A 16,415-nucleotide genomic window follows, 5' to 3' on the forward strand; every position below is an offset into this window, starting at 1 on the left:
TGTAGGGTTTGTCCCAATGAGGCCACCTTATCGTGGTGGGATGGTCCAAAATATTTGGCCAAATGGTGAGCAAAGCACCTCAATTTTTCATTGTAGCAATATAGCATTTCATGTTTTATCTGTAACGTTGTGCTAGCAGTGTGTGCTGTATTCTCCTGTTTGTGTATATTTAGCCTAGCAGCGTGCACCTGTATGCTGGGTCCATGCAATAGTTTGGTATAAGTATGTGCTGGCCAACATATCCTTTTTTGTGTTATACATATGGGGCAGTGGCTACCTCCATGTTGGCTCCTGCACCCCATCCATCTTATAAGGTGCTGGATGTTCCAGACCTTACAAGCCTGGTAACTGATTGCACAGAGGCAAATTCACAGTGTAGGGTCCGTCCCAATGAGGTCACCTTATCGGGGTGGGATGGTCCAAACTATTTGGCCAAATGGGGAGCAAAGCACCCCAATTTTTCATTTTTTCATTGTAGCAATATAGCATTTCATGTTTTATCTGTAACTTTGTGCTAGCAGTGTGTGCTGTATTCTCCTGTTTGTGTATATTTAGCCTAGCAGCGTGCACCTGTATGCTGGGTCCATGCAATAGTTTGGTATAAGTATGTGCTGGCCAACATATCCTTTTTTGTGTTATACATATGGGGAGTGGCTACCTCCATGTTGGTTCTTGCACCCCACCCATCTTATAAGGTGCTGGATGTTCCAGACCTTACAAGCCTGGTAACTGATTGCAAAGAGGCAAATTCACAGTGTAGGGTTCTTCCCAATGTGGTCACCTTATCGCGGTGGGATGGTCCAAACTATTTGGCCAAATGGAGAGCAAAGCACCTCAATTTTTCATTTTTTTCATTGTAGCAATATAGCATTTCATGTTTTATCTGTATCTTTATCTATCTATCTCATACTGCACATGAAGATGGTGGTGTGAGACTACCGAAACGTTGCACTCTTTTTGCTTGCTAATGATGGAATAAAAGTCACTTTTTTTGCACTAAGACACTTTTGTGTGCTGCGGTCTTCTTTGCTGCTATTCAAGTTGGAGCCTCTAACCAAGCCTCCTATGACTGCATGCACCTATGTTACTTTTACTTTAATTACCTGGCGGATGTGCTGCTTCTTCTGTGAATTCTATCTCATATCTATCTATCTATCTATCTACAAACAAACGGTGCACAACCAAATAAATTGCAGTTGGAGGGTCCAGGCTGGCGATGAGACAGTCACAGTCGCTGACTGTGTGGGTATATCCAAAGGAATAATCCAGCACACAAGGAGAACTTCAGCAATAGTGATTTAATTTCCCATGTTTAGATACAACGTTTTGACAGCATCACGACGGCGTGATGCCATCAAAATGTTGTATCTATCTATCTATCTCATATCTATCATCATCTATCTATTAATCTATCTATCTACAATACATGGACAAAAGTATTTGGACTAGTCCACATTCCACCCAACATGAGTGTTTGGGACATCCCATTCTAAATCCACAGACATTAAAAGGGTTATCCAGGAATAGACAACGCGTTTCGAAGGGTGTGATCCCCTCTTCGTCAGGTCCAATGGTTGTCCGAGCCAGGGATAGCGTCATATATACCGGCAAAAAGACTGGGAAAATTACAAACAATCATTAAAAACATTGTATCTGTTAAAATATTCTATCCACAGTTATGAGGAATTTACAGTAAAATAATGGTATGAAGAAATATACAGAGATAGTTAAATTATTAGAAAAAATAAATTATTTTTATTATTATTATTTATTAATTATTTTTTCTAATAATTTAACTATCTTTGTATATTTCTTCATACCATTAATTTACTGTAAATTCCTCATAACTGTGGATAGAATATTTTAACAGATACAATGTTTTTAATGATTGTTTGTAATTTTTGCGGTCTTTTTGCCGGTATATATGACGCTATCCCCGGCTCGGACAACCATTGGACCTGACGAAGAGGGGATCACACCCTTCGAAACGCGTTGTCCCTCCCCCTGCATCACGGCCTTTATACAATAAAATCCATCTGGTTTTATCATCCTCGCTTGGATTGGATCTTTACCCTAACTGGGACCCAACTAACATCTACAAGGAGAGCGCCTGAGTGCACCTACAACCTCTTCTATTTACTATAACCGCCGAGGATTATTCCAAGACAGGGAAAGGTGACGTGGCAGCACCCCTGGGCTTTGCATACTACGATATATGGTGTTGTACCCGCAGTACAACACCCAAAGGTGAGCACAACCGGCTTTCTTTTCACCTACCCCCAGTTGCTAGGAGTAACGGCACATTGCTGCGCTTGTCTCTGTTTCCCATCTTTTTACAGTCTATATATATCCAGGAATAGAAAAACATTCTTTCAGAAAAAGCACCACATCTGTCACTTAAATGCAATATCACACACAAACTGAGAACAAAAGTGGCACTGTTTGTGGAAGACAGCAGCTATTTTTTTTATTTTTTATTTTTTTAAACATGGCGTCTCCCCCCTCTTGCAGGTATAACAGCCTCTTCTCTTCTGGGAGGACATTCTACAAGATTTTGGAGGTGTGGGAATTTTTGTCCATTCATCCAGAAGAGCATCTGTAAGAGCAGACACCTATATCAAATGAAAGGGCCTGGATCGCAGTCTCTGTTCTAGTTCAGCAAAAAGATGTTGGATGGGGTTGAGGTCAGTCCTATGTGCAGCCAGCCAAATTCTTCTACACCAAACTCACCCAACCATGACTTTGTGAACCTTGCTTTGTATACTGTGGCACAGTCATGCAGAAACAGAAAAGGGCTGAACCCAAACTGATCCCCACAAAGTTAGAAGTGTACAAATGGCCAAAATATCCCTCATCCCAAATATTACAGCTGGCGCAATACAGACAGACAGGTAATGTGTGACCAATGGGTCATACTTTACGGCACTCTATCCGATGCTGCATTTTAGGCCTCTTTAGCATTTTTGTTGGTATTTGCAGCCTAAACCTGGAGGGAAACGAACACAGAGAAAAAATGGAAAGATTTACGCCTTTCTCACTTCTGGTTTTGGCTACTAGAACTAACCAATTATTTGCCAATATACTGTGTGTAAGTCCAATCTTTTTAGGGTTTTTCTTAATGGATAAATGCCCCAGAATATTCTAGGAATCATGCGGCTCTAGTGCATTCACCATATCAGATGCTGTAAGACACAACAGAACACAGTCGTTCTCAGTGACCCTGGATGACGGATCTCTCAGCGACAAGAATTCTGTGGGGCTGGTGACCGTGGCCGCAGCATTAGCTGTTGCGATATACAGAGAAGCTGAGTTGTGAGCCGCTGCGCATCAAAGCTTTATGTCTTCTTGGTACCCTGGGATCCTGAGCAGACTCCATTGCCATGGTAACTCAGGCCGATAATGGATAAAGATGCTGACACCATTTCTTCCCTGCTGGCTGCTGTGAAGACGCTGAGACACGTGACTGAGCAGCACACGCCATAAACACGCCTGTTTCCTGTCGCATTATGCTACAGCCACAGAGACTTATATAAACGACTCAGGGATTGTAGGATCGACACTGCGTATATACTGTGTATTTCTAATGTAATAGCAGTCACATGGTCATGTGGTGGCACACCAAGCGCTTAATGCCCCATAATAGTGTCGCCATACAGGCTCCATACACCCAGTACATGATGTATCTATAGGTTACTTGATCACACCTCCCATACTTCTAAGGGGCAGGGCTCACAGCCGATGGAGCATGACTTAAATGTCCCCGGAATGAAGACACAATGTTTTATATTCTCTTGAAGACATGGATTTTCAAGACAGATTTCACCCTTAGCAATGCATAGGATGGAATCCAAGGCAAATCTGCAGCAATGACAGCAACAAACCTGCATGTAACAAAAAGACAATGGTACCACTAATTCATTGTACATCTAGCATTATAGGATCCCATTGTGCTCAATTAGTCACCTGCGATACTGGGATCATTTATCCCATAACACGATAACCATATGTGTAAAGGTATTCTTTTTAGCACCCATGCACAGCTTTGGTTCAGATTTGTATGGGCACCATAGGAAGTGTGTACACTTTTGCAACCAATTTTTTTTATACAATTTAAATAGTCTGTTTTTTTTTTTTTTAACTCATATGCAGAGCTGTTTCTATGGCAACAGACAACAAATAAAGCCTGTGTAGTCAGGTCCTCCTGTAGTGTGTTGTCTTCTGCTTATAGGGTATGAAGGAAATGGGGAATATGGCTGCCACTGATATAGGGGGACAGTGACTGACACTACTGTAGGAATACTACAACTGGAGCTATGATAGGAAAACGGTGACTGACTGCTATAAGGATGCTCCAACACTATTATAATACTGTGACTGGCACTGTTAGAGGGTTCTCTGACATTATTATAGAAATACTCTGACTGACACTGTTATAGGGACACTCTGACACTAGGAATACTGTGACTGGCACTGTTCTAGCAGTACTCTGACACATATAGAAATACTATGACTGGTACTGTTATGGGGCACTCTGACATCATTATAGGAATACTGTGACTGACTCCGTTATAGGGGCACTCAGACACTATTATAGGAATATGGTAATTGGCACTGTTATAGGGGTACCCTGACACCAATATAGGAATAATGTGACTGATGCTATTATAGAAATACTGTGACTAGCATTATTACAGGGCCACTCTGACACAAGTTTAGGAATATTGTGACTGACACTGCTATAGGGGTACTCTGACTCTATTATGGGAATACTAGCACTGTAATATGGACACCCTGATAAGAGTATTGGAATAATGTGACTGACACTATTATAGGAATATTGTAACTGTGTACTGTACTGTAGTGGCTAAAGGGCCACTCTGACACCAGTATAGGAATATTGTGACTGACACTGTTATAGGGACACTCTGACACCAGTATAGGAATATTGTGACTGACACTGTTATAGGGACACTCTGACACTAGTCTAGGAATACTGTGACTGGCACTCTTATAGGGCCACTCTGACACCAGTATATGAATATTGTGAGTGACACTGTTATAGGGACACTCTGACACTAGTCTAGGAATACTGTGACTGGCACTCTTATAGGGCCACTCTGACCCAGTATAGGAATATTGTGACTGACACTGTTATAGGGGCACCTTGACTCTATTATAGGGTGACCACATTTCCTAACTGCCATTCAAGGACACTTACTTTCACAAGTGCATTTCCTCAAACTTATATGTGAGACTGGCATTGGGCATTATATGTGGAGGCACAGGACAGCCCCCCCACCCTTGACATATGTCCCTGACTAATAATGCCCCCTGTCCTTTGCCCCTCACATATAATGCCCATGTCCTGTGCCCCTCACATATAATGCCCCCTGAGGGAGAAGGACAGGGGGCATTATATGTGAGGGGCACAACAGGACATGGGGTATTATATATGAGGGGCACAGGACATGGGGTATTATATGAGAGGGGCATTATATGTGAGGGGCACATGTCAGGGGGCATTATATGTGGGGAGCACATGACAGGGGGGCATTATATGTGAGGGGCACATGACCGGGGGGCATTATATGTGAGGGGCACAGGACAGGGGGTATTATAAGTGATGGGCACATGACTTTGGGTATTATAAGCGGCAAATGTCAGGGGGGCATTATTTGTGCATTATATGGGCACATGACAGGGGGGGCCCTGTCATGTGCCCCCACATATAATGCCCCCTGACATGTGCCCCTCACATATAATGCCCCCCTGTCATGTGCCCCTCACATATAATGCCCCCCTGACATGTGACCCTGACTTATAATGCCCCCTGTCATGTGCCCCTCACATATAATGCCCCCTGTCATGTGCCCCTCACATATAATGCCCCCCTGACATGTGCTCCTCACATATAATTCCCCCTGAGGGGGCAGGTCAGGGGGCATTATATGTGAGGGGCACATGTCAGGGGGGCATTATATGTGAGGGGCACAGGACATGGGGTATTATATATGAGGGGCACATGACAGTGGGTGGTCCTGTCATGTGCCCCCACAAATAATGCCCCCCTGACATGTGCCCCTCACTTATAATTTGCTCCTCTCACTTATAATTTGCTCCCCCCTCCCCTTTCTCACGCCCGTCACCTTTCTATCACGCTGCAGCTGCTCCATTCCTGCAGTCAGTGAGAGCCGCGGGGACGTGATCTCCGGGCGCCAGCGCGATGATGTGATGTCATCGTGCCGGCCTGCCGTGATTGGCTCTCACTGACTGCAGAAATGGAGCAGCCGCGGCGTGTGATAGCAAGGTGACGGGTGTGAAAAAGGAGAGGTGGAGCGGGACAGCCGACAGCTCCTGCTCCCCCATGCGATAGTACACTAAGAACAGGAGGAGAGGCAACAATCTCGGGGGGGCAATTGCCCCGTTGCCCCCCCCCCTGGAGCCGCCGTCCGCTGCTGTGCTGTGACTCACAGCACAGCAGCGGTCTGCGGACGGCGGCTCACGGGCTCAGATCATTTTGGGACACTGCATTGTCCCGGAATGAGGGTGACCGGGACACGGGACAGACTCTCCAAATGCGGGACTGTCCCGGGTCACCCTACTCTATTATAGGAATACTGTGACTGGCACTCTTATAGGGCCACTCTGACACCAGTATAGGAATATTGTGACTGACACTGTTACAGGGGCACTCTGACACTAGTCTAGGAATACTGTGACTGGCACTCTTATAGGGCCACTCTGACGCCAGTATAGGAATATTGTGACTGACACTGTTATAGGGGCACTCTGACACTAGTCTAGGAATACTGTGACTGGCACTCTTATATGGCCACTCTGACACCAGTTTAGGAATATTGTGACTGACACTGTTATAGGGTCACTCTGACACTAGTTTCGGAATACTGTGACTGGCACTCTTATAGGGCCAATCTGACCCAGTATAGGAATATTGTGACTGACACTGTTATAGGGACACTCTGACACTATTATGGGAATACTGTAACTGGCACTAATATAGGGCCACTCTGACACCAGTATAGGAATATTGTGACTGACACGGTTATAGGGGCACTCTGACACGAGTCTAGGAATACGGTGACTGGCACTCTTATAGGGCCACACAAGCATAGGAATACTGGAACTGGCATTGTTATGACGTCACTGGCTCAGACTGTTAGGGAGCACTGTGGCTACCAATCATATGCTGGCCCTATAATGAGAGCTGCTTGGTTATAATTGTAACACAGTTGACATTGCCAAGGAGCACTGTGTTATGGTAACACTGTGGCTTGCACTGTCATGTAGGCCAAGGTGGCAATCACTCTTCTCGAGGCATTGTGACTGGCACTGATAATATGGAGATAATGGGGGTCCCACTGTTAGGGTGTGCTTCGATTGACATTATTACTGTATATGGGCACTGTGGCTGGCATTGACATTTTTGCTACCACTGATATAGGAGCTTTGTGTCTGGCACTCATATTGCAGGCTATGGGCATGTCAGTAGGAGAGGACACTGTTATGTGTGCATTAAAGGGGTACTCAGGTGAAAAACTTTTTTTTTTAAATCAACTGGTGCCAGAAAGTTAAACAGATTTGTAAATTACTTCTATTAAAAAATCTTAATCTTTCCAGTACTTATTAGCTGCTGACTACTACAGTGGACATTCTTTTCCGTTTGAAACACAGAGCTCTCTGACATCATGACCACAGTGCTCTCTGCTGACATCATGACCACAGTGCTCTCTGCTGACATCTCTGTCCATTTTAGGAACAGTCCAGTAGGAGAAAATCCACATAGCAAAAAAATGCTGCTCTTGACAGTTCCTAAAATGGACAGAGATGTCAGCAGAGAGCACTGTGGTCATGATGTCAGCAGAGAGCTCTGTGTTTAAAAAAGAAAATAATTTCCGCTGTAGTATTCAGCAGCTAATACGTACTGGAAGGATTAAGATTTTTTTATAGAAATAATTTACAAATCTGTTTAACTTTCTGGCACCAGTTAATAAAAAAATAAAAAAAGTTTTCCACCGGAGTACCCCTTTAAGGCTGGCATCTTCATGGGGATATATATTTCTGCCATAGTCATTAGAGCACTGTGTCTGGCACTGTAATAATGACACAGAAGTTATTATTGTTATGGGGCAATAGGGGAATAGGAGCTGTCAACATTGTGAGGGCACTGTGGATGGCACTGACATGGGGGCTGCATAAAGGTCACTGTTAGGGGGCGCTATGAATATCATTTCAGGCACTATGGCTAGTGAGAGCGACAGTGTAAAGTCCCTTATGTAAGTGTAGTGTGGTACGCCTCGGGGGTATGTAGGGTAGTTGGGGTGTTGCTGTTCTGGATAATAAAGGGCACTGTTAACCCTTGTCACTCGTGACGCCAGGGTGTGGGATAAATACTGTAATGTTGATGGGCCTATCGCCACCCTTCCCAAGAGCGATAGGTGAATGCGTAATAAATGGATTCTCCACAACCACTGTTGAACTGAAAACTTGCAGGAACTTTTACTGAAGATTTTCTGTAACAGGCAATATCAATAACAGTCCAGATAACAAAGTCAATTTGTAGTTGAGCAGCGATTGACAGTTGGTTGGGATCAGAAAAGCTCAGTTTAGCTTTAGGAAGATTCCGTAGCATAGATCCGCTGGATTTAGGGGTGCGTTTAGGTCCAGTGATCTTGCGGAGAGTAGCGGGGAATTATAGATATATAACCGCTGTGATATAGGCCGAGGCCGCAAGGCTTTGACCTAGTAAATGTACTTGAAAGTTGCGGAGGTCCTACCTCGTTCAGTGACAGCAACCCAAGAGAGCGATCAATGGCCGCAGCTCCCTTATATGGGCAGGGGCTGGCCATTTTGGAATGGTCCATAACAACTGTCACTCACCGTTACACGGCAATATGGGTGAACACGTGACTTAAAGGGGTAGTCCGAAGGATAGGGGATAAGTTTGAGATCCCAGGGGGTCCGACCGCTGGGGCCCCCTGCGATCTCTCTGTACGGGGGCCAGGCTCTCCGGCCAGATAGCGGGTGTCGACCTCCGCACGAAGCGGCGGCCAACACGCCCCCTCAATACATCTCTATGGCAGAGCCGGAGATTGCCGAAGGCAGCGCTTCGGCTCTGCCATAGAGTTGTACTGAGGGGGCGTGTCGGCCGCCGCTTCGTGCGGAGGTCGACACGCCCCCTTCCCGCGGGCTGTCGGGGCTCCGTACAGGAGATCGCAGGGGGCCCCAGCGGTCGTACCCCCGCGATCTCAAACTTGTCCCCTATCCTTAGGATAGGGGATAAGTTGTTCACCACTGGGTCACCACTGGACTACTCCTTTAAGAACCACCTAAGGTCCTTCAACATACCATAGAGTTCTGAGTAACGGGTCACATGATCTAAGGTCCTGCGACACCAAACAAGTGAGTAATGAAATATACATATTTACAATGACAATATTTATAAATATTAACTTACTAAGGGGTGACTAGGGGCTAACTAGGTAAGTGGACCCCCACAGTCCTAGGGACTCTGACTTTGGGGACCCCCCCCCCCCCCCCCCCCAAGGCACCGTATGAAATACGGTGCCGGGACACCACAGTAGTATATGCATAAGGAAGATACCAGTACAGCCAGTGTCCAGCAGAGGTAGCAGCTGAATTCGAGGAACAGGTTTACTGGTCCAAAGCTGGATTGAGCTGAGGCAGCATCAGACACTTAGTAAGGTCAGTCCTATTAATGGATTAACGTTAAGGCAGTTAACCCTTCTGCTGCTGCAGCGGTGCCCAATGCACAACTGTTACCTTCTAAAAGGGGATTACGCCTTAGTGTCCACAAACTGGCTTCTTAAAGGGGACTTAAGAGAGGGGCTTTATCCACCCAGAGACAACCCTATGAATGGAAGTCTGCTCTGAATAATTGGTGTGTTTTTTTTTTTTTTTTTTAAAACATTGTTTAAATTATTACATCAGAATATTTATCTGTAAATAATAATGGAACAGCACGGGACAAAAGTCTGGCTGCCAATGGCTAAGAGGAGATCAATCCCTGGACACTTGACCTAGTAGCATTGCCTCTACTAGCATGGTAAACCTCATTCCAGTGTTTCCCAACCAGGGTGCCTCCAGCTGTTGTAAAACTACAACTCCCAGCATGCCCGGACAGCCAACGGCTGTCCGGGCATGCTGGGAGTTGTAGTTTTGCAACAGCTGGAGGCACCCTGGTTGGGAAACACTGCCTCATTTTATGGGTCCAGATGGGTGTAAAGGCTGAAGGCAACTGAAGGGGGCAGTAAAAGTGATGACAGTTAAATGCCCTGATCCTCAACCAATAGGTGTCCTGCTGTTGCAAAACTACAACTTCCAGCATGCCCTGACAAGTTATACTTTTGCAAGAACTGTAGACCCATAAACTGGGGATGACTGGTTTAAATGTTTCTTTCTGAGAAGTTTTGCTTTACTTTTAGGGTTCATTCACATCCCGATTTTACCATCCTACTTCTTCTCCCGATTTTTAACATTGAAATCGTCCAAATCTGCACGCCAAGTCGTATCCATTGACTTCCATTCATTAACGATAGACAACAAATGCATCAATTTTGATCCGCATCCGATTTTGCACGATTTAAGATCGTTGGCAAAATCGCAGTTGACCACGATTTTTCGTCAAGATTCCAAATCGGATCAAAATAGTGTCCGATTTTTTAAATGATTGATGTCTATGTAAATTGCATGGAATCTTGTGACTGTGCGATTCTATCAGATTAATCGCACACGTTTTTTTGGAACGCACGCGCCGTAGACTTCAAAACACATACACTTCAAATATAGAAAACTTTATTGCCATTGGCATACATATTCATTTTTAAAAACAGGATCAGATTTTTATTGAAAATCGGATGGAATTTTTATCTGTTCACATCACGATTTCTCCATCCGACTTGAATACACGATTTTTATAACTTAAAATCGTATGAAATCGTATATAAAGTCGGATCCATTGACCTCCATTAAAAAATCTTATCCATTACACACAGATTTGATCCGCATCCGATTTCACATGATTTTTGTTCAGCTCTGAAATCGTGGTCAAACCCGACTTCAGACCGGAACAAAAATTGTATGAAATCGGATGCGGATCAAATCGGATGTGTGTAATGGATAAGATTTTTTAATGGAGGTCAATGGATCCGACTTTTTATACGATTTCATACGATTTTAAGTTATAAAAATCGTGTATTCAAGTCGGATGGAGAAATCGTGATGTGAACGCAGTAAGATTTTTGGATACGATTTTAAAATCGGATAACATAGAAATTTTTACATATGATTGTATACGATTTTTTGCAATCCGATTTCGTCCGATTTTACGGTCTGATAATCGGATGTTTAAATCGTGATGTGAACCTAGCCTTACAGAACAGAAACAGCGAAGACACAAGTGAGGATCCTGGGCCCCAGTGCAAAATCTGTCCCCCCCAACTACATTTATAATACTGGTGTCTATGGCAGAAGGCCCCATGCTATGTCTTGCAGCTGACATCAGCCATGCATTAAGGTGTTAATGTGATTGGATCATGGAGAGTAAGGGGTTTTCTGGGCTTTCTACCCAATTGAGGAACATAACAGCCAACCTGAAATGGCTGATAACAGGGAGCAATTGACTGTCTTCTATTATATATCATTGCCTGATGAAGCTGCGCATGCGCAGCGAAACGCGTTGCATCTAATAAATCCATTGATTTCATCTGGCTCCCTGATGGTTCCTCTCTGCGCCGGACTAACTCCTGAATTTATGGTCATCCTGTTTTGATTCTACTTCTACCCAGGAGGGCTGTAGTGGACCTTTACTTATATTCATTCTACACTTTACCTTGTTGTGTGTGGGCGCACAACCAACTCTGGTAAGTGGCTTGGGAATTACCGTCCCCTTCCCCCACTAACAAGACCTGCTGATCCCGCACATGAGGCGCCTTCCTTCCTCTCTCTAGATTATACAACACTGGAGATGAGACTTTGGATGTGCCTTTAAATGTACATTTTTGCCCTTTATTTAGTAGCAGTGACATTGGGGGTGCTAGATGGTTACATTAGAGGTTACATTAGGATGCACTGTGTAAACTTCTGCATCAGCATGTGGCAGGGAAGTGCTAGAGCAGGGTCTAGGTGTCAACCTCCCTACAGGAGCGTGTCAGGGGGGAGGGGCTCGCTCCAAGGCAATGAGGTAATCGCTGCTTGTACTGCAGTGTAAGCGACTGTCCCTGGCACGGCGTAAAGTGTGTCACCACCGCCGCCCCCCCTTACTCGCTCCGTCTGCTGCAGCCCCCATATACTGCAAACATAATCTGCAGGACAAACAGCAACTCTGCAGGACGTCTGTTAACCCCGTCATGTCAAGGAATACTCCAGGGCTCAGATAACCCATATTATTGTTGTCATTATTATTATTATTGTTATTATTATTATTGTGCGTTGTATCATATTACTAAAATAGTAGTATTATTATTAATAATAATAATTCCCTCAGACTACCGTATGCTTTTTGGGTTCTTTATGTTCCTTAGCAGCTTCTTCTTCATTATTTTTGTTATTTCTTTTATCCCCACCCGTACTATCGTTCTCATCAGTTATGATTTGTGGAGAAGTAGAGACCATCATAAGGAAACATGTAAACTTCCAGTAGTTGGGAATCTCTGATAATCTGGCCTTGAAGGGGTTGTCCAAGATTACAAAAACATAGTTGCTTTATTTTTCCTAAAAAAACAGCGCCACACCGGTCCTAAGTTTGCATGTTGTATTACAACTCTGCTCCATTTACTACAATGGAACAAAGATGCGCACACACAAACTGAGAATTGAGAAGAGCGGCATTGTTTCTGGAAGAAAGCAGCTAATTCTCATCTTGTATAATCTCTTTTATCATTTCAGAATATTGGAATTTTAAAACATCTCTCTACAGCGCCCACCTAAATTGCTGCTATAAACTACATTGGCAACACCACAGTGTGTTATGTAGTTTTACATAGGACTGCAGATATACTGACTAGCATTATCTTCACCTAGCCACCACAGGGTAAACAACAAATTCAGTTCTGCTACATTTGTATATTGGTTCCTTTAATCTCTTCTTTCCATATGTGCCTCGGAATTACATGGTGACCCTGATGCCAGAAGATAAACGAGGGTTAATTCTACCTCCCTGATAACACCTGACCGCAGCGTCCAAAGACAGGTTTTTTATTTTATACAATTATTGAATCTATAAACAACTCATACTAAAAAGTAGTATGTAATATGTAGTATTACACAGATGTAGCAGAGCGGAGTGTGTACCCTGCTACTCTCTCCTTGCTCTGTCACTCAGTCTTCTGTGAGTCGGAAGCCTCTCTTACTTCTTTGGAATGCACAAGCACCCAATGACGTCACATATTGAGGGGCATTCACTAAGGGGTTTAGTCATTTTTTTCTGACTATTTTTGGCGCAAAATTGTCGCAATTGCGCCTACCCTATTTTTTGTGCGACTTTTGTGCGACTTTCTCTAGCAAGCCGTATGAGGAGCCCGGGCGGGAGACAAGGGGGGGGGGTAGCGGGGAGGCCGTATGAGGAGCCCGGGCGGGAGACAAAGGGGGGCAGCAGGGAGGCCGTATGAGGAGCCCGGGCGGCTGCACTGTAATCTCAGCCCGGGCTCCTGCCCTGAGAGCCAAAGGCTTTGGCTGTCAGGGCATGCTGGGTGTTTTAGTTTTGCAACAGCTGGAGGGCCACAGTTTGCAGACCACTGGTGTGTGGTCTGTAAACTGTAGTCCTCCAGCTGTTGTAAAACTAAACAGCTGAAGGGGACCGGCGAAAACGTTCACTTACCCTTCCGAGGCTCCAGCGACGATCGCTGACGGAGATCGTCGTGCGGCAGTGTCGTGCAGCGCTGGATCCTACGGAAGCCGGTAAGTTGCCCAAGCTTCCCAACCAGGGTGCCTCCAAATGTTGCAAGACTACAACTCCCAGCATGCCTGGACACCCTTTGGCTGTCCAGGCATGCTGGGAGTTGTAGTTTTGCAACAGCTGGAGGCACCCTGGTTGGGAAACACTGGCCTAAAACAGTGTTTCCCAACCAGGGTGCCTCCAGATGTTGCAAGACTACAACTCCCAGCATGCCTACACAGCCTTTGGCTGTCCAGGAATGCTAGGAGTTGTAGTTTTGCAACATCTGGAGGCACCCTGGTTGGGAAACACTGGCCTAAAACAGTGTTTCCCAACCAGGGTGCCTCCAGATGTTGCAAAACTACAAGTCCCAGGTTGGGAAACACTGTGCCCGGCTTTGCCCCACCTTACTGTAAGGGCATGCTGGGAGTTATAGTCCTGCAGCTGGGGGCAGGGGACAAGCTTGTCACTTGCCCACACATCTCCTGCACCACACAACTACAACTCCCAGCATGTCCTTACTGTAAGGGCATGCTGGCAGTTGTAGTCGTGCGGGGCGGGAGATGTGTGAGCAGGTGATAATAAATGTACTAACCTATTTTTTTTTTCTTTTCATTTCAGATCCGTGTATCCTGTGGACTCCTTCGAATTCGGTGGACTACTTCGATGACCAGCGTTTTTCTTTGTTTGATTTTAATAAAATGGTTAACGAGGGCTTGTGGGGGAGTGTTTTTTGTAATACATTTTTTTTAAAACCTGTTGTGTTTTTTCCTTACTTTACTAGACAGGCTTAGTAGTGGAAGCTGTCTTATAGATAGAGTCCATTACTAACCTGGGCTTAGCATTAGCCACAAAAACAGCTAGCGCTATCCCCCTATTATTACCCCGGTACCCAACGCCACAGGGGTGCCGGGAAGAGCCGGTACCAACAGGCCTGGACGCTCCGGGCATGTTGGTACCGGCTCTTCCCGGCACCCCTGTGGTGTTGGGTACCGGGGTAATAATTGGGGGTTAGCGCTAGCTGTTTTTGTGGCTAACGCTAAACCCGGCTTAGTAATGGACTCCGTCTATAAGACAGCTTCTACTACTAAGCCTGTCTAGTAAAGTAAAATAAAAAAAAAACACAACAGGTTTAAAAAAATTTATTACAAAAAAATACTCCCCCACAAGCCCTCGTTAACCATTTTATTAACATCAAGCAAAGAAAAACACTGGTCGTCGAAGTAGTCCATCGAATCTGAAGGAGTCCACAGGATACACAGATCTGTAGAAGAAGTAACCAAAAAAAAAAAAAAAGCATAAGTACATTTAGGGAGAAAAAAACTGTGTTAAAAAAAATGTAATAAACACACGCACACACACAGACACACACTAAACGCCGTTTACCACTTCTGAGCCATGACTACAATTTACAGTGATCCCTCAACTTACAATGGCCTCAACATACAATAGTTTCAACATACAATGGTCTTTTCTGAACCATCGTAAGTTGAAACCAGACTCAACATACAATGTACAGACAGTCCAGATCTGTGAAACGTGTCAATGGCTGGAAGAACCAACCAATCAAAATGGGCATTCACTGGTAAAACCCCTGTATTACTGAAGTGTATGCACTGACTGGTGTCTGGTATTACATGTTCTGTACACTTTACCTGTATCAGGGTTAGCTGCTCTTTTGGACACCAGGTGAGGGCGACTCCATTACTCGTTTGGGACATTGCCTGTACTGTACAGGACCCCTGAAGAAGCTCCTGTCCTCTACATAGACCAGTGTTTCCCAAGCAGGGTGGCCCCATCTTTTGCAAAACTACAACTCCCAGCATGCCCGGACAGCCTTTGGCTGTCCAGGCATGCTGGGAGTTATAGTTTTGCAACAGCTGGAGGCTCCCTGCTTCGGAAACACTGACATAGACAGTGATTTGCAGCTCCCAGCAGATCTTTCTTACTTTTATATGTAAGGATTTGCTTTATCTATATTAGTTATCTACTTATTTTTCTTTGTCACTTTTTCCTATTTTGGATGACATTTTGGTGCCTTTAGAACCAATTACCACGTTTCCATAGAGTTATGGTGTCAACATACAATGGTTTCAACTTACAATGGTTGTCCTGGAACCAATTAATATTGTAACTTGAGGGACCACTGTAGTTATTGAATTATTTAGATGTGGTGAAAAAGCTAAAAAAACAAAACTCAAAAACAAAAGATCCAGAAGGAAACCTAGCAGCCAAACTATAACTAACAGACTATTTTTTCTACTACATGTAGTAAATTTCCCACTTTTGCCTATGTGTGCCAAATTTATTAATGCCGTGCAACAATTTAGTAAATTTGTCGCACATAGTCAAAAATGAAGTAGAAAAAAACAGGGTAAAAACCAGACTACATAGTAAAAGATTAGTAAATGCCCCTCATTGTGAAGACATCATTGAATTAGGGGTCCTACCTACTGGTGGGATCAGCATACTGGGGGAAGCTACCTACTGATGGACCCACATA

This window comes from Hyla sarda, chromosome 12 (genome assembly GCF_029499605.1).
Source record: "Hyla sarda isolate aHylSar1 chromosome 12, aHylSar1.hap1, whole genome shotgun sequence".
In the NCBI taxonomy this organism is placed as follows: domain Eukaryota; kingdom Metazoa; phylum Chordata; class Amphibia; order Anura; family Hylidae; genus Hyla; species Hyla sarda.